The 4,805-nt window shown below is 56.9% G+C and overlaps 1 long non-coding RNA gene across 1 annotated transcript; it reads left to right on the plus strand.

Moving 5' to 3' along the window:
* Nucleotides 1-623: 623 nt before the first annotated feature.
* On the plus strand, nucleotides 624-2,306 carry LOC103271857. Its single transcript, XR_505078.1, has 2 exons — nucleotides 624-808; nucleotides 2,049-2,306. It is a non-coding gene; the product is annotated as an uncharacterized LOC103271857 (long non-coding RNA).
* The last annotated feature ends 2,499 nt before the right edge of the window (nucleotides 2,307-4,805 follow it).

Genomic DNA, 4,805 nt, shown 5'->3' on the forward strand with positions numbered 1-4,805 from the left:
TTCCTGTATCTCTCTCTCTCTCTCTCTCTCTCTGTCCCCTCTCCCGGTTGGCCTAGTTCTCTTCCTGCTCCTTGTCTCCCTCACTGACTGGGGAGGGTCTTGCGCCTCGGGCCGAAGTGTAAGGGCCCTGGATCCGCGCCACAGGTGCCTCCCTGGATGCTCACGAAAGCAGCCTTGGGAATGGCGGCTCCCCGAAGGCGAGGTCGGCGGGGTGGGGGTGGGGGGATCCAGGAGTGAGGGGTGCGTCGGGGGCAGTGCGTCCCCGGGACTCGGAGTTCCCTTGCTGGACGCACGCCCAAAGTGCAGGGATCTTGGTGCTGAGTCCCTCCCCCACTGAATCTCGACGCTGAAGAGCGTCCTCTTCCCTGTGCCCCCCTCACACACATACCCTACAGGCAGTGTCCCAGGCAGTACTCTCTATCTTCCCCCAAGCAGCTTCACTGGAGGGAGGAAGGGACCCTCCAAGGCTGCGTGCCCACCCGACGTCCTCCCTGATCTCTCGCGCCCCTGAGCCCTCAGACCCCTCGGCGCCCCCTCCCCCACTCGCCCCCGCGCCGCAGCCGTCGGGCTTTAGACCCAAAGAGCGCGTTCCGTAAGCTTACGGCCCAAATCCCCTCGGAAACATTAATCACGACGACCAGCGAATGCGAAATGCGGGCCCGTGTTGAGGCTGGCGCTTAATCCCGGACGTAATTCTGGAAAGCAGCCGCAGCCCAGGACTTCCTTAATCCCTCGCACGAGCAAAGGCGCTCGCTGACCTACCAGGCTGGCTTTTCCGCAGCCGCCCCGAGAGTTCGCCTCGCTGGAGGTAGGTGCGAGGACGGAAGGGCGACGGGGACGGGAACCTGCGGCGCATCGGCGCAGTGACGGGTGGGCTGGACTCACAGGCCAGGCCCGCAGTCCGGAAACCGGACGGGCTGGCGGAGAGAGTGCTGCGGTGGTTTGGCAGAGGGGCTCGCTGGGCCTGAACGCCTTTGGGGGGGGAAGATAACCCAGCTCTGTCCCTTTCGAGGTTTCGGACCCACGTGACCTAATGTGGGGACTGTGCCCTCGTTAGGGCCTAAGGAGGGGCGCCGGCCACACGGTCGACTCCGCGTTTGACCCCCTGGGGCTTATTTCTCGCACTTGAGATTTCACTGTCATGTCGTCCAATTAATCATATTTCGCTTCTCCCATTTTATTCAAAGCCTCCTTCCAGCTCCCTCATAATCGTAATTTGCGCCATTGCCTTTTATCGTTGATTAATTAGGAAGCCGAAAGTGATCATAGAGGGTCAGGCCAATAAATTAGCTTTAGGAACAGACGTACAGACGTCCGCGGTCGCTGCGTGGGTGGGCACAGCCCGAGACCGGCAGAGCCGCCGCCGCTCCGCGGCCGCGCAGCAAGGGGTTAAGAAGAGGTGCGTGGTGCCAGGGAGGGATGGGATGCGCTTGGGAAAAGCTGGGGGCGCCGGCGGCGACTTTCACCGGCGACTGGGACCGAAGCGCGGAGAGGGGTCAGCGTCCCGCTCCGGCTGCCCTCAGAGGCCTCCCCGCTGCGAGTGGATGCCTGAGCCTCACCAGTATCTGGGGCTGTTCTTCCCGAAGCCGAGACGTTAGATTCACTTGCGCGCCCTCTCTTCCCTCTATCCACTCGCCCACCGGTCTGAAAGAGGAGATGGGAGGCAGGAGAAGAGAGGCAGAGAGGCGGAGGGTCCCGTTCAGCTCAGGCCCTTAACTCCGGGCCCAGAAGGAAAGTGCCCCGCGCGCGCGGAGTCGCTCCCGGCCCTGGAAGAGGCGCTGGGCTGCCGGGTCTCCTCCTCTCTCCCTCCATGAAATCGATCGCGCCTCCAGACGGCTGAAGGGCAGCGTTTGGCCACTATTCACAGCTTCGCCCGGCCTCTTTAGTGTCCAATTGAAAGCCAATTAAAGGTTTCTATAAATCTGTTAGCGCCCCTTTTATCCGGGGACCCCGGTGCATGCGATATCGCCCTTTAGAAGCCTCTTCCGCGTTTTGTTTTACAATTGTTGTATCGATATAATGCGGCCTTTCTTCTCCTGTCTCTATAGATGCAGACACACAAGGAAAGCCACAGCCATTCAGGCTCCTCATTTGTCGGCAGCCCGACAGTGGTGCCCTTTCTCTGTGGCTGCTTCCCTGCCTCGGGAGCAGCAGTTATGGTAGAAGCAGATGGCTACTGGTTGGGGGAGCTTTGTGGCGCTAATGCTGAATACTTTATGGAAAAGGACTTTGTCATGCTTCGTTGGGCAGAGGAACAAGGGGCTGAGATTTACGGTCAGGAAAAATAAATCTTTTCCCAAGTTGTGGCTCTTTCTCACCAGTGTCTTTTTTGCCCCGGGGTCGAACATTGAAGAATTGGTGGTGTTTTATTTTATTCTCTTTTCTGCAATCAGCACTGTTGCGTCGGGATCTCAGAAGAGAGTGGACCCAGTCAGAGGTTACCAAAAAACCCCGGGGCTGTTGCCACTGTACCAGCATTCCCTGACCCTGAGGACACAAGCAGAAAGGGGTATGCCTTGAGTGCTGTTTGGGACCATGTTTTCCTGGATGTTCTGTTTGTTGCTGGGTAAAACATCATCCTCTGTTACTCCATTCTCTATAAAAAAACGAAAAGGAAGGCTAAATGCACCCATTGAAAGTCAGCAGAGGACATGGGTATTGAAGGAGGGAAGCATGGTGGGCTCTGCGAGACGTAGGTGTGCTTCCCCCCTCTGAAGGTGCTTGGCCTGAGCTGTTAAGGCAATTTGGGATGCCTGTGAACTGAAGGTTTTGGACTGAGATGAATGTCCAAGGTTTGAGGAATATACGTGGCCTCTGTTAGAGGCCTAGTCTCCATCCACTCCCTGCCCCCACACCCACATGTTCATATCTCTTCTCTTTCTTCCCTTACTTCTCTTGAGCCAGCTGTGCTCTGTGTCTATTGCTGAGACATGCCCCTTCTCCATTGCAGAGGGAAGGCCATCTCTGATGCTCCTGTCCTGGAGCCCATTCTAGACTAGATCCACCCTCCCTGAGAGTTTCCCCTCCCAAGAGCCATCACCTGAAGCTTCACAGAAAGCTCCAACATACAGAGGGCACAGGCTGACTGGCAGCCTGGGACCAAGAGATGGCGGTCAGTCCTACTTCAAACAGACTCCTTGTCTCCCTAACTCTTGCAATATCATTTTCTGTTCAATAAACATGTGTCGAGCACCTCCCACTTGCCAGGCCCTTTTCCACTTTTTTTTTTAAACCTCCTCCCTAGAAATGGAAATGGAAGGGCCAGGGGGAGAAGCATGCAGCTTCCACCAGTGTGGTCTAACTCTCTGCCACGAATCACCTCCTCCCAGCTCTCCGAGTAGTACAGCCCCACACTCACTGCCACATTCATTTTCACCTCTTATTTCTCTCTAAAGAGAAAAAAAGTGTGGAAGAAGAACTAGGATTTTAAAACATATGTTTATCCAACATTTACAAGTGGAAGGCACTGAGATCTTTAAATAATTAACTGTAGGAACTTCCTATGTGCTAGGCTGAATGTCCTGCTAGCCTTAGACCCTTAACTCTTATGCTGATACTTTGAATTAAGTGTTACAGTATTGAGGTTAAGTATTTTAACATTCCTATTTTACAGACCCTCTCCCCCCCTTGCTTTAGAGAAGCATAGAGATGCTGACTGACCCATGCAAGTGGCCTGGCTGGAACCTGAACCCAGGTTTGCCCCTGCAATACTCATAGCTACTCTACGAAGTCGATACTGTTTTTACTCTTTTACAAATGAAATAAAAATTCAGAGAGGTTAGATGGTTTGCTCAGACACAGCGAGTCTGGAGTTAAAACCCAAGTGTGTAGAAACCCAAATCTCAAGCCCCTCCCCACGGCCTCTTGGCTCTTTGGAAGGAAGCCCACTGTGGTCAGGTCCGCAGACTGTAAAGGAGGGTCCCTGGACAGTAAAACGGTGGGAGGAGGGCGGGGTGGGCGTGTTGCGCCTCCTTGGACTGCACCTCCGCGGAATGGGGGAGGGGCTCTGCTGGGCGTCCTGGGGCGCGGGCCCACTATACCCCACGAGCAGCTCGCGTGTAGGTGCCCGGGATGAGGCGTGGGCGACCTCGGGGAAGCCCACCTGCTGGAGGACGGTGTCGCTGCGGTCTCCTGGACTCAGGTGTATGATGGGCTGCCCTCTCCGCCCACCCCTGTCCTTGGCTTCTGGCCACGCGCTGGGGGAATCAGAGACGCACTCAGGAGCTTGTCCCCCATGGAGACATCCCGCCTCCGCCTCCAGCACCCTGGCCGCCCCTCGTGTGTCACGTGGCACGCGACCCAGCCCTTGGCGCTACTGCCAGGCCTAAAGAAAAGCTCTCAGATGGGCATGGGAGAGGGAGGTCCGAGCTCAGTCTGCCTGACCTTCCGCAGTAACGGATCGCGCTTCCTTAAAACAGAGAGGGGCGTGCTGGCCGGCAGAGGGGGTACTGGTCAAGAGTGGGGGGGGTGGTGTGAGGAGGTCGCTGCCTTTCCCTGTGGTCCTCAGCTGTCCAGGAATCCCTGTGCACAGCCCAGGTCCCGCGCTTCCTAGTGAGGGCGAGGGTGACATTGGCAGTCACTCGTGGCACTGCCTGCGTGTCCCTTGTGCCCCGCGTTGTCTTGCGCGCTGAATCAACCCCCCGCTGGCTTTGTGAGAAGGTTCCTCCACTGTGCTCAGGTCACCGTGGAGGGCTCAGACACTGAGCCGCGAACTGACCTCTCTGGCCGGGATTCGAACCTATGCCCTTGCCTGAGCCCGGATTGTTGGGCCTTCCCGGGTCAGCTCTCCAGACTTCTAACGGAGA

Source organism: Carlito syrichta, unplaced genomic scaffold, assembly GCF_000164805.1.
Source record: "Carlito syrichta isolate Samal-C Ts95f unplaced genomic scaffold, Tarsius_syrichta-2.0.1 Scaffold311948, whole genome shotgun sequence".
NCBI classification, from domain to species: Eukaryota; Metazoa; Chordata; class Mammalia; order Primates; family Tarsiidae; genus Carlito; species Carlito syrichta.